The sequence below is a fragment of the Triticum urartu genome, chromosome 4, assembly GCF_003073215.2.
Source record: "Triticum urartu cultivar G1812 chromosome 4, Tu2.1, whole genome shotgun sequence".
Classification (NCBI taxonomy): Eukaryota; Viridiplantae; Streptophyta; class Magnoliopsida; order Poales; family Poaceae; genus Triticum; species Triticum urartu.
Genome location: NC_053025.1, coordinates 175,866,030 through 175,885,671, shown reverse-complemented (window position 1 = coordinate 175,885,671; position 19,642 = coordinate 175,866,030).

The following is a 19,642-nucleotide window of genomic DNA, read 5'->3' as shown; positions in this document are numbered from 1 at the left end:
AGAATGGCTATGGAAATGCCATGATAGGTAGGTATGGTGGCTGTTTTGAGGAAGATATAAGGAGGCTTATGTGTGATAGAGCGTATCATATCATGGGGTTTGGATGCAGCGGCAAACTTTGCACGAACTCTCGAGGTGAGAAAGGGCAATGCACGGTACCGAAGAGGCTAGCAATGATGGAAGGGTGAGAGTGCGTATAATCCATGGACTCAACATTAGTCATAAAGAACTCACATACTTATTGCAAAAATCTATTAGTCATCGAAACAAAGTACTACATGCATGCTCCTAGGGGTATAGATTGGTAGGAAAATACCATCGCTCGTCCCCGACCGCCACTCATAAGGAAGACAATCAATAAATACGTCATGCTCCAACTTCGTTACATAACGGTTCACCATACGTGCATGCTACAGGAATCACAGACTTCAACACAAGTATTTCTACAATCCACAACTACCCACTAGCATGACTCTAATATCACCATCTTTATATTGCAAAACTATTGCAAGGAATCAAACATATCATATTCAGTGATCTACAAGTTTTATGTAGGATTTTATGACTAACCATGTGAATGACCAATTCCTGTCATCTCTCTAAATAGATATAAGTGAAGCAAGAGAGTTTAATTCTTTCTAAAAAATATATGCCCACGCTCTAACAAATATAATTGAAGCAAAAGAGCATTCTACAAATGGCGGTTTTCTATGTGAAGAGAAACAGGCAATCCGAACTTCAAATGATATAAGTGAAGCACATGAAGCATTCTATAAAGCCATACTCAAAAGATATAAGTGAAGTGCAATGAGCTTTCTATAAATAAACCAAGGAATATCTCACACCAGCATGGTGCATCAAAGAAAAGTGAAAAATAAATGCAAAAGATGCTCCAAGATTTACGTATATCATGTGACGAATAAAAATATAGCTCCAAGTGAAATTACCGATGATTGTTAGAAGAAAGAGGGGATGCCTTCCGGGGCATCCCCAAGCTTGGTTGCTTGGGAGTCCTTGAATATTTACTTGGGTGCCTCGGGCATCCCAAAGCTTAGGCTCTTGCCACTCCTTATTCCTTCATCCATCATGATCTCTCCCAAAACTTGAAAACTTCAATCACACAAAACTCAACAGAAAACTCGATAAGATCCGTTAGTATAGTAAAGAAAATCACTACTCTAAGTACTGTTGAAAACCAATTCATATTTTCTTTTTGCATTTTATCTACTGTAATATAACTTTTTCATGGCTTAATCCACTGATAGAAATTGATAGTTTCATCAAAACAAGCAAACTATGCATCAAAAACAGAATCTGTCTTAAACAGGACAGTCTAGTAATCTGAACATTCACCATATCTCTGCTACTCCAAAAAATCTTCCAAAATTACAAAAAATAAAGCATTTGTATAGAAAGACAGTGCAAAAAGTTTCAGAATCTTTTGACGTTCCAGTAAAAAATGTAAAATCGCGCACTACAGCCAAAGTTTCTGTTCTGCACCGCACAAACAAACAAGCAATGTAAACATCCTAAAGGCAAATCTTGGCACATTATTTTTATAATACAATGGAATTGTACAAGGGGATAATTATTTTTTTTGAAAATTTTCTGTAATCAAGATTCACAAAGTTTCCGTGAGCATGAACAAAGTTCAAGGAGCTCCCCCGCTTCAACAATGCTTGTCTCTCTCACTTTCACTTTCCTTTTTGAAAAGTTTTGGGTTCCCCTCTTTATTTTTTTTGTTTTTAAACTATATAAAGGCACTCAACAGAAATAAATGACTCTCTAAAACTTACAGGTTGTCTCCCTGGCAGCGCTTTCTTTAAAGCCATTAAGCTAGGCATATAGTGCTCAAGTAATGAATCCACCCGGATCCCAAGGTATATCAAAGCCAATTTTAATTAACAATGATTTGTGATTTAGTAGTGAGCACAACGTAACATATATCATGCAGGAACAAAGTCTAACTCTCTTCCTATGCATCGGCATGTCATAAAAGAACAATTCATGCACATATAGTAAAGGCTAATGCATAGTATAGACAGTTTCTTGCAATTTTATCATATTGGAAACATGGAGAGGCGGAGATGCAGTTCCTCTCTCATAATAATTGCATGTAGGAGCAGCAAGCACATGCATAGTATATCTATCAAAATCATCATGTGTACTAGTAAAACTCAACCCATAAATATAATCCTTAATAAGGGCAAACTTCTCCGATATAGTGTAGTCGGGAGAATTCGAATAGATAATAGGACTATCATGTGTAGGTGCAATAGCAACAATTTCATGTTTAACATAAGGAACTATAGCAAGTTCATCTCCATAAGCATAATTCATATTGGCATCTTGGCCACAAGCACATCAAGCACCATCAAAAAGGGATATTTCAAAAGAATCAATGGGATCATAATAATCATCATATCAATCATCCTTTGGTAAGCATGAAGGGAAATTAAACAATGTATGAGTTAAAGAGTTACTCTCATTAGAAGGTGGGCATGGGTAGCTAATCCGCTCTTCCTCCTTTTGTTCTTCGCTCTCCTCATCATCTTCTTCATCCAATGATCTCACAGTTTCATCAATTTCTTCTTCCATAGACTCCTGCAAAATATTAGTCTCTTCTCGAACAACGGAGACTTTCTCAATAAATTCATCAATATCATAATTGTATTTATAAGTCTCATAGCAATATTTAACGATAGCTAAATTTTCAGGTCTATAAATTGAATCATCAAAATCTTCAAACTCTTTAAACAAAGAGTCAATTTCATAAGCACTCATAAAAGCAACGAATTCTTCTATTTGTTCCACATCATAGTAATCATATATACCATTAGCATAAGAAGCTAAGGTTTCATTATCATTAAATTCACATAAAAAGGGAAGGTGTGGAGCCTTCATCCCGGAGCAACAAGTATAATCATATCTCAAGCATAATTGCCGAGCATACCAACGCAACATATAAATTTGATCCCATAATAGTTTCCCTTTTTGAGTCAAGCGATAATCCCGAAAGTATTCACGTTGATCCAACGTTACTCCCATTATAAAGTTGAATGGGGTTTTCTCAGGATTATCAAAGTAGTACATAATATCTTTCACATAATGAGCATCGAGGGTTTTAGGAGGTTCCCCATCCCATGAGTAGCAAGTAAACCTAATTTTTTTGGTATTTCGTGCTCCATATCCATAACTAAAGATAGAGAACAACTTAGAACAGCAAATAAAAATTACTTACTGATAAAGCAAACAAGCACATACGAGAATATTCACCCCACGCTATAACTCCCCGGCAATGGCACCAGAAAAAGGTCTTGATAACCCACAAGTATAGGGGATCAACTGTAGCCTCTTTCAATAAGTAAGAGTGTCGAACCCAATGAGGATCTAAAGGTATAACAAATATTCCCTCAAGTTCCATCGACCACCGATACAACTCTATGCACGGTTAACGTTCGCTTTACCTAGAACAAGTATGAAACTATAAGTACTTTGTAGGTGTTGTTGGATAGGTTTGCAAGATAATAAAGAGCGCGTAAATAAAAAGTAGGGGCTGTTTAGATAAAGACACAACTAAGTTAGGTTTAGTAGAGAGCTTTTTGTCACACAAGAAAGTTATTTGTCCCCAGGCAATCGATAACTAGACTGGTAATCATTATTGCAATTTTATTTGAGGGAGAGGCATAAGCTAACATACTTTCTCTTCTTGGATCATATGCACTTATGATTGGAACTCTAGCAAGCATCCGCAACTACTAAAGATCATTGAGGTAGCATTATAAGGCATCAAGTCGTCTTTATTCCCATACGCAAACAACCTACTTACTCGGGTCTGTGTTTCCATCACTCACACCACCCACCATAAGCAAATCATGAACATATTGCAAACCCTACAACGGGAATCCCTCACGCTTGCGCGACACGGAGAGCACCATAGGATAGCACCAATAATAAAACATGCAACTCAAACCAATCACGATCATCAATTAACCCATATGACAAAACAAATCTACTCAAACAACATAGGATAGCCATACATCATTGGGAAATAATATATAGCATTGAGCACCATGTTTAAGTAGGGATTATAGAGGGTAAATGAGGGGTTAAATCGCTGCATAGAGGGGGGGAAGAGTTGGTGATGATGGCAGTTAAGTTGTTGGTGTAGATCACGACGATGATGATGGGCCGGCGGCATTCCGGCGCCACCGGAAGAGAGGGGGAGAGAGCTCCCCTTCTTGTTCTTATTCCTTGTCCTTCTCCCTAGATGGTCGAAGGGTTTACGCTCTAGTCCATGTCCTCCATGGCATGGGAGGGGCGAGAGCCCCTCCAAGATTGGATCTGTCTCTCTGTCTCTCTCTGTTTCTGTGTTTTCAGATTCTGCCCTTTCACCGTTTCTTAAATTCCCGGAGATCCATAACTCCGATTGGGCTGAATTTTGGACACGATTTTTATCCGGATATTAGCTTTCTTGCGGCGAAAGAAGGGCACCAACTGCCTTACAGGCTGGCCACAAGGGCCCAGGGCGTGCCTGACCCCCTCGGGTGCGCCGCCCTGCCTCGTGGCCCCCTCGGGCATCATCTCGCGTTGATTCTTCTTCCCAAAAATCACATATATTCGGAAAAAAATCCCCGTCAATTTTTATCCCGTTTGGACTCCGTTTGATATGGATTTTCTATGAAACAAAAAACATGCAACAAACATGAACTGCCACTGGGCACTGGATCAATATGTTAGTCCCAAAAATAGTATAAAAAGTTGACAAAAGCATATGAAAGTTATAGAATATTGGCATGGAACAATCAAAAATTATAGATACGACGGAGACGTATCAGTAACAAAAGGATGATGAGATAGAAATGAAGGATGAAAAGAATACGATTAAAGCCTTGCGATGATTTAGATGGAGCTTCGCAACGAGACAAGCTGGAAAACTTGGAACTCTGGAAAAGAAAAGATGAACAACTTAGAACCAAGAGATTATTCATCATAAAAACTCTTCGAAGGAGGGAATTAATCAACTTGATGAAAGAAGAATAAGAATTATGTTATGCTTACCCTTCGCCAATTAAATTGATGAGAAGCAATGGATTTGCATACTACTTATTCTCGTTGAAGGAGATTAATGGGAGATATAGCGCAAAACTTGGGAAGGTCTTCCTGAACCACCGGTAGGACTGGAAAGAACGAATGAATTGATATGATAAGAATGGAAGTGAAATTCTGAAACGAACCACTGTGGCAATGAAAACGAACGAAAAGAAGAGAAGAATTGCCGAAAAGATTTAGAAAATGAACGAAGATACTTGAGTGAATCAAGATGCAAGAGAACAAAGATATCGTGAAATGATTAAAGAATGCTTGAATGAAGCACCGATACGAATATGGGAACGAAAGAAGCTGAAAACCTGGAACGAACAAATATTCTGAAATGGAGGCCTCTGGATAATCGAAACAGAAAACAACTCCTGAAATACTCCGGATGGGTAAGAAAAGAATTTCTAACAAACGAAATAATTTCAGAGGATAACATGAAGTAGAACCATGAATACAGACAAGATTTATAGGAAAACTCATCTTCGGTCTTCAAATGTTGAGAATGACGACGAGAAAAACCTCCAAAATTGTTGAGACACTTCGGGAAAATGAAAAGGAAAGAGGTTGAACCAACAATGAAAATAATTTGAAATCGATCTTGGAAAAGCATCTGATTGATGAAATTCATTCTTACGTTAAATTCGAAAAGAATTTGTGAATAACACCGGAAAATTAGAAGAGTCAGGTAAGATCCTGGGAATAAACCTGTGGGTTAGGGCCCATTGAAAAGAAACATCGTTGGAAAGGATTGTTGAATGTGAAATGATGTAGCAAAACGATTGAAAGGCTCGAATGAGGTGATAACCTCGAATTAATTGAAGGCAAATATGAATCTTCTGAGATGTCTTGAGCACTCCGGAAGGATAAACTAGCGAGAGGCGAATGAGCAAGGGGAAGCACTTGAGTCGAGGAAAATAATGTGATCAACCTGAAAATTGGAATTGAATCCACCGGAAAAGAAAACGAGAAGAACCATGACGAAGTTGACGAGAATTCACCGGTTGAGACAATTGAGGAAAGACTGAAGAGGCTCGGCACGACTGAAATTGATGCTCGAATAGAGGCTTAGATTCCGGGAAGAAAAGCGGTGGGAGGGAGGAAAAAACAAAGGCAACTTGGAACGGGGAACCGACGAATAATTTGAAGAGAAAAACACTGGTTGAAATAATTGAGGAAAGAATGCAAAGGCTTCACACGAGTAGGATGGATACTCGATTACAGACTCTGGCTCCGAGAAGAAAAAGGGTGGGCAGGTGGGAAAAGAAAACAACTTAGGACGGAGAAAACAATGTCATTCAGAAAGAACTGAGGATCAACCTCGCAAAAGATGTAGAGGATCGAATCAACTTGACAAGAAAAGCACCGGATGAAAAGAGCTGACATCACAACGAACAAAAACTAACCGCGTGATCCTACAAAAATTGAAGGGGAAGAGGATTACGTCAAAACACCTACGTCAAGATTTCTCACCAGAGCGACGAATGGCTGAGGAGTAAAAAGAATTCCTACTCTCCAATATAACTAGACTCAGAAAATTGTTTTCTTCTAGACTCGACAACGGCCAACTACGGTCAATCAAGGGGGGCTCCTATGGTCGGTCGAGGCTCTGATACCAACTTGTCACGCCCAATATGCGACTCTATTCTAAAGGAACTCGAAGGTCCCACCAAGGATAGAACCGCATATTGACACGATTTTGCAAGGTGGATATCATTGCATCGTATCATTACATAATAGTTGGGGATACATACAAAGGCATACAAATGCCGTATGAATACATCAAACATCATACATGAAAACAACATCGGACTACGGATGAAACACAAATAGAAACTCAAATGACATCCACCCTGCTAGCCCAAGCTGCCGACCAGGAACCTATCCCCAGATCGACGAGGAAGAAGAAGAACTCCAAAACAAGGATGCAACAAGGCATGATGAAACTACATGCAATACCAAGCAAGTTTCATGTAGAGCATGCTCCAAATGGAGCCACGGTTCAACACAGGCACTCAATACAACTTTCAAACACAATCTGCCCAAAACAGCAAGTAAGCACTTTGCAATCAAGGAAACAACATGCTATAGGAAACATATGGACACAAACATGATATGCACTTAAAGTACAGATTACATGCTTCAAATATCATCAAGGTTCAGGTTCATAGGTGTCACATCCCTAGTTCTGGTATGATCTAGGCTTGCTTTGTGCATCATGTTTAAGTTTCAAATGAAATTGAAATGGGGAATGTTTCAAACCCTAGCACCAAAGCAAATTCAAATAGATTCAAATTAAAAATGGAATTTCAATGAACCCAAAATGCTCTTAAAAAATGTTCATGGTCTTTGGAAAATGTTGGAAACAACAACCAGAGGTGATGCACATTTTTGCTAAACATTTTGGATTTTTGAATGAACCCATATGTATTTGAATTGGTGAGGGCCTCTGGTATATTAGAACTAGCGGTCACAAGGAATCTCAACATTTTTAGAATTGTGCTAGTATTCATTTTAAGTCAAAAACAAATGTCAGAAATAGAAAAAGAAAAGAAAAATGGGAAAACTTACCGGGGCCACTTACCAGTGCAGCCTGGCACTATGCGGCCCAGCTGGCCGGCCCAGCCAGCTGGCCCTGCCAGTCATCGTCTCCACCGCGCCAGGAGGACACCGAGCACGCGCTCGCTGCACGCGGCCACGCGCCCGGCCACCTCCTGCCTCCCTGCTTGCTCCGCGACCCCCTGCAGCGGCGCCACGCACCCCCCAGGCCTCTCTCACTCTCCCTCGCCCTCATCCTCTCCTATGTCACCCTCTCCCGCGACAGCCGAAGCGCTGCCATCGCCGCAGCTCACCGCTGACGCGCTCCCTGCCATCCCCTCGCCCCTCCGTCGTGTCCACGCGCTCCGCCGCTGTGGGCTACGCCTCCTCGTCGAGACGCACGGCGCCGGACGCCCTGGAACGCCGCCATCGCCATCGTCTTCCACCTCGGGCTCCACCGTCCACCACAGTCGATTCGCCGTCACCAGGTCTCCCCCGAGCCCGCTGTGCTGCTTCGCGTGACCGATGTGAGCTCTCCTCCGTTTCCCCTCCTTCCCCATGCTCTTTTTCGTGCCGTAGCCCTGCTAACCATCAAACCCGCGAGCGCCACGCCACTAGCCATGTCGCCGCTGTGGCTAGGGCCACTGCAGCTCGCAACTGAGCTCGCCATTGCACTCAGTGCACTCCGACGAGTCGAGCGGACCCGCTCGCAGCTCCTGCCGTGCCCCGCAACACCCCGCGCGCACCTCGCTGAACTCCGGCCGCCGCAGTCGTCGTCACCGGCGCCACTCCGGCCACTCCCCGGCCGCGCCACCACCACGGTTGGATGCGGACGAGCGTCCGCATCCCATAGCTGCGCTCCATGCGCCAAATGGCACCCTGTAGGCAAATCCCGCAGCGCACCTCCACGTCTGGACTCGCCGGTGGCTAAACGCCGGCGACCGCTGACCGTTGACCGGCGTGGGTTGACCCCACTTCCCGGTTTGACCTCCCCCCCTCTCTCTCACTGACTTGTGGGCCCCGCCCGACTAATTACTCCAGTTAGCACTAATTAACTAGTTAGGTTAGTTATTTCAGTCACTGACCAGTGGGCCTTGCCCAGTTAGTTAGGACTAACTAACTTAGTTAGTTGACTAGGTCACTGACCAGTGGGACCCACTGGTCAGGTTTGACCTGGTCAGCCCCGTTTGACTCGCTGACGTCATACCACTTTCATGCTGATGCATTTATTCATTTTCTGGTATTAATATAAATTAGGAAAATCCAGAAAATGATATAAACTTCTAAAATTCATAGAAATTCAACCGTAGCTCAGAATGAAATAATTTATATATGAAAAATTATCAGAAAAATGCAAGGAATCCATTTATGCCAGTTCCATGCATGAAAAACCAACTTATAAATGCTGTATAAGTGAAAACATAATATGGGCATTTTAAATGCTTCATTTTGAATTGCATTTTGAATCTTTGATTCAAATGGGCTTCAACCAACTCGGTAGCATCTTGCATTAGCCCAAACACTAGAATTTGCACATGTCATGTTCATGCATCATATTGTTGCATTTGTTTGTGTATTGATTGCCAGCACCATTTCTTCACGATAGGTTCCACTCCGAAAGGTGTTCCCGAGTAGCTGTCAGAGGAGCAGTGCCCCTTCGTTGATCTATCAGGCAAGCAATCCCCCTTGAGCATTTCTATAAATCCCACTCTCTCGCTCCTACTCCTTATACTTCATCAGGATAACAATGATTCAACTGCTACTTTCTGCTGCGGTAGTTAAACTCATTCCTCTGCATGACCTGTCATTGCCACAGTAAATAGTTGAAACCCACTAGCATGAGTAGGAGTTTCTTGAGCCTTGATGTGCCTACTCATCCATGCTTGTTTTCTTTATGCCAGCTATGCTTAGAGTTGTGTCAGGTCTGATTCATCGGGAATGAATCGGAGTGGTGATCATGTCATGCCGATAAAGGCTAAGTGTGTGAACACGTTTTGGTAAAGGTAGCAATGAGAGGCCATGCAGGAGTACATGGTGGGTTGTCTCATTGGAACCATCCCTAAGCACTGAGTTCTGTGTATGTTATCCAAGTCCAGTTACTACCACACATTGGGTTCTGGTTATCCGGCCCCTCTCGGCTTATTAATCTACTTGATCTCTGTCCAGGAGTTGCAACTAGTTTCTGGCGTTTGTAGGTATTGCTAGTTGTCTACCAGCTGGTGTCCGATGGGAAGGGCTTGGGACGGACTAGGCACCATGGCACGGTGTACCAAGTGGCACCCGGATGGTGGGCTTGGGAACCCTGCAGACATCGTTTGGGGCCATACTGGAGACTCCGGCCGGAACTCCTTGCGGATGGAACTCGAATAGGCGATAAACCTGGATGAGAGACTTGTGTGGTTAGTCAGGTCGTGGCCGACACCCTCGCCCGGCTTCCACTTGAAGGTTGCCGAGGTACATGACGTGTATAGGGCGATAAGTGGAGAGAGCGTGTGTGAAGAAGTACACCCCTGCAGGGTTAAAATTATCTATTGCGGATGGAGACTTGGAGGACTTATGTAGTACATAGACAACTTGAAGTGGATACTCTAAAATACACAAGATAAGCGTGAGTGCTATGGATGTCCTTCTCGTAGGGTGACGGGAACGGATCCATAGTGTAGTTTTGATATGGTGAATATCTGGACTCGTGTGCGTTTTCTCACCTCAAAGAAGTTTCTGATACTCGTAGTATAGGTTAGCCACTGAGTCAAAGCTGGCTTGCTGCCGTTAAAACTCCACCACCCCCTTTGCTGATAATGTTGCATATGTAGATAGTTCTGATGTAAGACTTGCTGAGTACCTTCGTACTCACGTTTGCTTATTTATGTTTTGCAGTTGGTTACACTAGTGACTTCGACGAGTAGCTTGTATCCCAGCTACGAACTTGTACCCTTGGGAGGGTCTTGTAGATAGTCAGGCTTCTCAGCCTTTTTATTTTTTAGTTGTCTATACTCAGACATGTAATGCTTCCGTTGTTTGTATGCTCTGAATGATGGGTCATGAGACCCCTGTTTGTATTGAATGCTACTTGGCTCTTCTGGGCCTTTATCTATATGAGTTTGAGTTATCTTGTGATGCCATGTTGTACAGCACATACTTGCATGTTATGCATACGTGTAACGTGTATTGCTATGTGTGGGATCCGACAATCTAGTTGTTTATCCTTGGTAGCCTCTCTTATGGGGAAATGTAGTCTAGTGCTTCCACTGAGCCTTGGTAGTCCGCTACAGCCCGGTTTACTGGAGTCTTGTTAGCCCAGCACTACTGCTCCGGAACACTTAGACTGGCCGGCATGTGATTCACTTCGTTCCTGTGTCTGTCCCTTCGGGAAATATCACACGGAGACATCTGGAGTCCTGGTAGCCTACTACAGCCCGGGTTCCCGGAGTCCTGTTAGCCTAGTTGCTACAGCTCGGATTCATACGCTGTTGACTGACATGCTCGAGGTTGATTCATGTATGCATGTCCCTATAAGTTAGTGCCACTTTGGGTTCACGACTAGTCATGTCGGCCCGGGTTCTCTGTCATATGGATGCTAGCGACACTATCATATACGTGAGCTAAAAGGCGCAAATGGTCCCGGGCCAGGTAAGGTGGCACCCGTGGGGATACCGTGCGTGAGGCCACAATTAGTGATATGATGTGTTACATGCTAGATCGGTGTGACTTAGGATCGGGGTCCCGACAACGTTGGTATCAGAGCTTGACTGACTGTAGGATTACCAAGCCAAACTGGTTGAAGTTGAGTCTAGAAATGCTTTGTTATATAAGGGAATTGATTGTGCAAGGGAATGTAAGGCTCTTTTTATTCCTTTACCTCATGTCATTCTTTCTGAGTCAGCCTCTTCTTTTCTACGAGGGTTAAGGATTAGGCTTCTCCTCTGTCTCTCAAGATGACGTGTTACTAAACTGTAAAGTCTTAGGATTGTTGGGTTTGTGTCTCCGTACAGTTCTACTACTTCCGTGTGTCATCAGTTTCACCCAGAACCTTGATATTATGATGCTGAGTGATTATGCTATTCCTTTGATGAATGTCTCAAAATCCTTTTTGAGCATTTACAGCCGTTATGCTTCCGAAATTGTCCTAGGATTTCAAGAGTTTCCAATGCTTTTGCATTACATTCCGCATCCTTATGTCGATGCTAACTTCACCCTTGTTTCCTTGGTTTCTGTGCCAGGATGTCGTCTGCTAACCGAGGTTCAATTGCTCATAGCAAGAACCGCAGAGATGGTAGGGATGAGGATCCTCCTGACCAGCCTTTGATGGCAGAGTTCTTGTTAGCATCCGAGAGGAACAAGCGTGAGACTAACCGCTTGCTGGCACAGATTGAGCAGAATACCGCACATCAGCGTAAGAAGTTGGTTTCCATCACCGACTTCATTGGTCTGAAACCACCCACCTTCCATCATTCCATTGAGCCACTCGATGCAGATGACTGGCTCCATAGCATCACTCTTAAGCTATGTTCTGCGAAAATAGCTGAAGGTGACAAGGTCACCTATGCTACCTATCACCTGGAAGGTCCTACTAGTATTTGGTGGCAGAGCTATGAGGCTATGCTTCCAGCTGGCCAGATTCCTAGCTGGAGGGATTTCACCGAGGCTTTTCATGAGAACCACATTCCTCAGGCTCTCATTGACCGCAAGAGGGAAGATTTCTGTAGTTTTACCCAAGGTAAGCTGCCTGTTGATGCTTACAGTAGAGAGTTTGGAAACCTTGCCCGCTATGCTACAGAAGAAGTGTCCACGGACGCCAAGAAGCAGGCTAGATTCCAGAAGGGTCTCAACCCCAAGCCGCGTCGTGATCTCCACCTGCACCATTGTGATACATTCCAGGCTCTTGTGAATAAAGACATCAATGCAGAGACAGCTCAGCTCACTTACGAGGAGTCTCGTAAGCACAACCGTGATCTGGGTTCTTCCTCCCACTCTAGCTCTCAGAAGCGACGGATTTGGATTCCGAACTCAGCTCTTCCACCTCGATATGCACCGAGGCCATCCGATGTGGCGCCTCACCTGGCTCAGCAACATGCTCCACCCAGGCCTATTAGTGGACCACTTGTCAAAGTAGGTCCACGTCCTACCTCAGGAACTTGCTTCACCTGCGGAGAACCAGGACGCTATGCACGTGACTGCCCTCAGTCCAGTTATACTCCACCCCAGTCTGAGAGGTCTGTTGGCCGTGAAAAGCCATCAGGCAAGATGATCAGTACGAAGCCAACCACCACTGAACGAGCATGTGTGCACCACGTCTCAGCTACAGAAGCTCAAGATGATCCCGACATCGTACTGGGTACGCTCCTTGTCAATTGTCACCCAGCTTCAGTTCTGTTCGATACTGGAGCATCTCACTCCTTCATATCCGAAGGTTATGCTCGGTTGCACGAGATGTCATTTTGTGATATGCCAACTCCACTAATAATCCAGACTCCTGGTTCCAAATGGCAAGCCTCCAAGGTAAGCCATGGTAATGAAATCCTTGTTGACAGATTGGTATTTCTTTCTTCTTTGATATCTCTCAAGTCTTCAAATATTAACATCATCTTGGGCATGGACTGGATGACAAACTCATTATGCCAATATCGATTGTTACACTAGATCTGTTCAACTTACACATCCATCTGGGAAAATAGTCACTGTCTCCACTAGAGTTGCAAAGCGTCAACTCTATTCTCTTAATGCCAGCCCTCTTCCAGACCTTGAAGATATTTTGGTAGTCCGTGACTTCCCGGATGTCTTTCTAGTAGAACTGCCAGGTGTCCCACCTGACAGAGATGTAGAGTTTGTCATAGAACTTATCCCAGGAACTGTTCCAATCTCTAGGAGACCATACAAGATGGCACCTTTGGAGTTAGCCGAGCTTAAGAAATAGCTTGATGAGTCCTTGCAAAAGGGTTTCATCCATCCCAGTTCTTCTCCTTGGGCTTGTCCTGTCCTCTTCATCAAGAAGAAGGATGGTACGGATCAGATGGTTGTAGATTATCATCCCGTTAATTTGGTCACGATAAAGAACAAGTATCCGCTCCCCAGGATCAACGACCTGTATGATCAGCTCGCTGGATCCTCAGTCTTTTCCAAGATGGATTTGAGGTTAGGCTACCACCAAATCAAAATCAGAAATGGGGACATCCCCAAAACGGCCTTTGTCACTCGTTATGGTCAATACGAGTACACCGTGATGTCTTTCGGCCTAACCAATGCTCCAGCTACTTTCTCCCGCTTGATGAACTCGATTTTTATGGAGTACTTAGATAAGTACGTCGTGGTTTACCTCGATGATATTCTTGTTTACTCGAAGAACGAGGAAGAGCATGTCGAACATCTTAGACATGTGTTAGGAAAACTCAGAGAGCACCGCCTTTATGCCAAGTTCTCCAAGTTTGAATTTTGGTTGCCAGAAGTGACCTATCTAGGCCACGTGATCTCTGGTAAGGGCATTGCTGTCAATCCTGAGCGAGTTAAAGCCGTTCTCGATTGGACTCCACCCGAAACGGTCAAATGAGTTAGGAGTTTCCTTGCTCTAGCCAGTTATTGTCGCCGCTTCATTGAAAACTTCTCCAAAGTGGACAAACCCCTCACGGAAATTCTCAAGAAAGATAAAAGGTTTGAGTGGACCCCACAGTGTGAGCACAGTTTTCAGGAACTGAAAAGACGCCTGACTTCTGCACCCATACTCGTGCCACCGGATTTCACTAAAGACTTTGTTATCTATTCCGACGCTTCGCGTCAAGGACTAGGTTGCATTCTTATGCAGGATCGTCATGTGATTGCCTATGCATCTCGACAGTTGCATCCACATGAGGAAAATTAGCCTACACATGATCTAGAGTTTGCAGCCGTAGTCTATGCACTTAAGACTTGGCGACATTACCTTCTTGGTAACCGTTGCGAAATCTACACTGACCATCAGAGTCTTAAGTATATCTTCACCCAACCGGATCTGAATCTCAGACAGAGACGTTGGTTGGAGTTGATCTCGGATTACGACTTAGGAATCACCTACACCCCAGGCAAAGCCAATGTCATGGCTGATGCTTTAAGTCGTAAATCCTATTGCAACAACCGCATGTTGCAACAATATCAACCACCCCTCCATGAGGAATTATGTAAGCTTAAGCTTCACATAGCTCCTCATGGTTCCCTTTCTACCTTGGTGGCGAAACCTACCCTTACGGATCAGATCATAGAGGCTCAGAAGCATGATATGGGAATCTCCTGGATCAAGAAAAATATTTCCAAGGGAGTTGCTGGCTGTTTCTCTATGGATGCACGAGATGTTGTTTACTTTGGAAACCATTTGGTGGTTCCCAAATGTCAACAGATGCAGCAACTGATCCTTAAGGAGGCCCATGAATCTCCTCTCACGATTCATCCCGGTAGTACCAAGATGTATCAGGACCTATGCCAGAGGTTCTGGTGGACTAGGATGAAGAGAGAAATCACTCAGTATATTGCCAACTGTGATGTTTGTCGTCGCGTTAAGGTAGAGCATCAAAGACCTGCTGGCACCCTTCAACCTTTAGCTATTCCCGAGTGGAAATGGGACAAAGTTGGTATGAACTTCATCACCGGCTTTCCTAGGACCAAGAAAGGAAATAATGCTATCTTCGTAGTCATTGATCGTCTTTCCAAAGTGGCTCACTACCTACCTGTTCGAGAGAGTATCACTGCTAGTCAGCTCGCTGACTTATATATCTCCCGAATAGTGTCACTCCATGGTGTTCCACTAGAGATCAATTCAGACCGAGGCAGTCTTTTCACCTCTCATTTCTGGGAAAGTTTCCAGAATGCCATGGGAACCCATCTTTCTTTCAGTACCACTTTCCACCCTCAATCAAGTGGTCAGGTGGAAAGGGTCAACCAAATTCTCAAAGACATGCTTAGAGCTTGGGTTATCTCATTCGGTATGGATTGGGAGAAGTGTCTTCCTTTCGCCGAGTTTGCTTATAACAATAGCTATCAATCCAGTCTTAAGAAAGCTCCTTTTGAGATTCTCTATGGATGAAGATGTTGAACACCTTTGAACTGGTCAGAAACCGGTGAAAGACAATTCTTTGGGCCGGATATGATTCAGGAAGCAGAAGATCAAGTTCGCATTATTCGTGAGAATTTGAAAACAGCCCAATCTCGTCAAAAGAGACAGTATGACCATCATCATAAGGAAGTGGCTTATGAAGTTGACGACAAGGCTTACCTTTGGGTTACTCCTTTGAAGGGTACCCATCGTTTCGGTATCAAGGGCAAGTTGGCTCCTCGTTACATTGGTCCTTTTCGCATTCTCGCTAAACGAGGAGAGGTTAGCTACTAGTTGGAACTACCCCCACATATTTCTCGAGTTCATGATGTCTTCCACGTCTCTCAACTCAGGCGTTGCTTCCCGGATCCCATCCGTGGAGTGGACCATGAAATGCTTGATCTCCAAGATAACCTCACTTATCGAGAGTACCCCGTTCAAATTCTGGATCAAGCAGAGCGTGTCACTCGATGTCATAACATCAAGTTTCTCAAGGTTCAGTGGTCTCATCATTCCGAGAGAGAAGCTACTTGGGAGCGAGAAGATCGTCTTCGACTTGAGTACCCCGCTTTCTTTCCGCCGACTCCTGAATCTCGGGACGAGATTCTTTCGAGTGGGGGCGAGTTGTCACATCCCTAGTTCTGCTATGATCTAGGCTTACTTTGTGCATCATGTTTTAATTTCAAATGAAATTGAAATGGGAAATGTTTCAAACCCTAGCACCAAAGCTAATTCAAATAAATTCAAATTAAAAATGGAATTTCAATGAACCCAAAATGCTCTTCAAAAATGTTCATGGTCTTTGGAAAATGTTGGAAACAACAACCAGAGGTGATGCACATTTTTGCTAAACATTTTGGATTTTTGAATGAACCCACATGTATTTGAATTGGAGTTGTTTAAATAATATAAATATTTTAAAGGCTCCAAAAATGTTGGAAATTGGTGAGGGCCTCTGGTATATTATAACTAGTGGTCACAAGGAATCCCAACATTTTTAGAATTGTGCTAGTATTTATTTTAAGTCAAAAACAAATGTCAGAAGTAGAAAAAGAAAACAAAAAATGGGAAAACTTACATGGGCCACTTACCTGTGCAGCCTGGCACTATGCGGCCCAGCTGGCCCTGCCAGTCGTCGCCTCCACCGCGCCAGGAGGACGCTGAGCACATGCTCGCCGAATGCGGCCACGCGCCCGGCCACCTCCTGCCTCCCTGCTTGCTGCGCGACCCCCTGCAGTGTCGCCACGCACCCCCAGGCCTCTCTCACTCTCCCTCTCCCTCATCCTCTCCTCTGTCACCCTCTCCCGCGACAGACGAAGCGCTGTCGTTGCCGCAGCTCACCGCCGACGCGCTCCTCGCCATCCCCTCGCCCTCCGTCGTGTCCACGCGCTCCGCCGCTGTGGGCTATGCCACCTCGTCGAGACGCACGGGGCCAGACACCCTGGAACGCCACCATCGCCATCGTCTTCCACCTCGGGCTCCGCCGTCCACCACTGTCAATTCGCTGTCACCAGGTCTCCCCCAAGCCCGCTGTGCTGCTTCGCGTGACCACTGTGAGCTCTCCTCCATTTCCCCTCCTTCCCTGCGCTCTTTTTCTTGCTGTAGCCCTGCTAACCATCGAACCCGCGAGCGCCACGCCGCCGGCCATGTCGCCGTCGTGGCCAGGGCCACCGCAGCTCGCAACCGAGCTCGCCGTTGCACTCAGTGCACTCCGGCGAGTCGAGCGGACCCGCTCGCAGCTCCTGTCGTGCCCCGCAACACCCCGCGCGCACCCGGCCAAACTCCGGCCGCCGCACTCGTCGTCGCCGCACCACTCCGACCACTCCGCGGCCGTGCCACCACCACGGTTGGATGCGGACGAGCGTCCGCATCCCATTGCTGCGCTCCGCGCGCAAAATGGCGCCCTATAGGCAAATCCCGCAGCGTGCCGCCGCGTCTGGACTCGCCGGCGGCTAAACGCCGGGGACCGCTGACCGTTGACCGGCATGGGTTGACCCCACTACCCGCTTTGACCTCCCCCTCTCTCTCACTGACTTGCGGGCCCCACCTGACTAATTACTCCAGTTAGCACTAATTAACTAGTTAGGTTAGTTATTTCAGTCACAGACCAGTGGGCCCTGCCCAGTTAGTTAGGACTAACTAACTTAGTTAGTTGACTGGGTCACTGACCAATGGGACCCACTAGTCAGGTTTGACCTGGTCAGCCCTGTTTGACTCGCTGACGTCATACCACTGTCATGCTGACGCAGTTATTCATTTTCTGGTATTAAAATAAATTAGGAAAATCCAGAAAATGATATAAACTTCTAAAATTCATAGAAATTCAAACGTAGCTCAGAATGAAATAATTTATATATGAAAAATTATCACAAAAATGCAAGGAATCCATTTATGCCAGTTCCATGCATGAAAAACCAACTTATACATGCTGTATAAGTGAAAACATAATATGGGCATTTTAAATGCTTCATTTTGAATTGCATTTTGAATCTTTGATTCAAATGGGCTTCAACCAACTCGGTAGCATCTTGCATTAGCCCAAACTCTAGGATTTGTACATGTCATGTTCATGCATCACATTGTTGCATTTGTTTGTGTATTGATTGCCGACACCGTTTCTTCTCGATAGGTTCCACTCCGAAAGGTGTTCCCGAGTACCTGTCAGAGGAGTAGTGCCCCTTCATTGATCTATCAGGCAAGCAACCCCCCTTGAGAATTTCGATAAAATCCCACTCTCTCGCTCCTTCTCCTTATACTGCATTAGGATAACAACGATTCAACCGCTACTTTCTGCTACGGTAGTTGAACCCATTCCTCTGCATGACCTGTCATTGCCATAGTAAATAGTTGAAACCCACTAGCATGAGTAGGATTTGCTTGAGCCTTGATGTGCCTACTCATCCATGCTTGTTTTATTTATGCCAGCTATGCTTAGAGTTGTGTCAGGTCTGATTCGTCGGGAATGAATTGGAGTGGTGAACATATCCTACTAATAAAAGCTAAGTGTGTGAACACGTTTTGGTAAAGGTAGCGATGAGAGGCCATGTAGGAGTACATGGTGGGTTGTCTCATTGGAACCATCCCTAAGCACTGAGTTCTATGTATGTTATCCAAGTGCAGTTACTACCACACATTGGGTTCCGGTTATCCGGCCCCTCTCGGCTTATTAATCTACTTGATCTCTGTCCAGGAGTTGCAACTAGTTTCTAGAGTTTGTAGGTAGTGCTAGTTGTCTACCAGGTGGTGTCCGATGGGACGGGCTTGGGACAGACTAGGCATCGTGGCACAGTGTACCAAGTGGCACCCGGATGGTGGGCTTGGGAACCCTGCAGACATCGTTTGGGGCCGTACTAGAGACTTCGGCTGGAACTCCTTGCGGATGGAACTCGAATAGGCGATAAACCTGGACGAGAGACTTGTGTGGTTAGTCAGGTCATGGCCGACACCCTCGCCCGGCTTCCGCTTGAAGGTTGCCGAGGTACATGACGTGTACAGGCTGATAAGTGGCCAGAGCGTGTGTGAAGAAGTACACCCCTGCTGGGTTAAAATTATCTATTCGAATAGCCGTTTTCCTCGGATATGGAAACTTGGAGGACTTATGTAGTACATAGACAACTTGAAGTGGATACTCTAAAATACGCAAGATAAGCCTGAGTGCTATGGATGGCCTTCTCATAGGGAGACAGGAACGGATCCATAGTGGAGTTTTGATATGGTGAATATGTGGACTCGTGTGCGTCTTCTCACCTCAAAGAAGTTTCTGATACTCGTAGTATAGGTTAGCCACTGAGTCAAAGCTGGCTTGCTGCTGTTAAAACTCCACCACCCCCTTTGTTGATAATGTTGCATATGTAGATAGTTCTGATGTAATACTTGTTGAGTACCTTTGTACTCACGTTTGCTTATTTATGTTTTGCAGTTGGTTACACTAGAGACATCGATGAGTAGCTG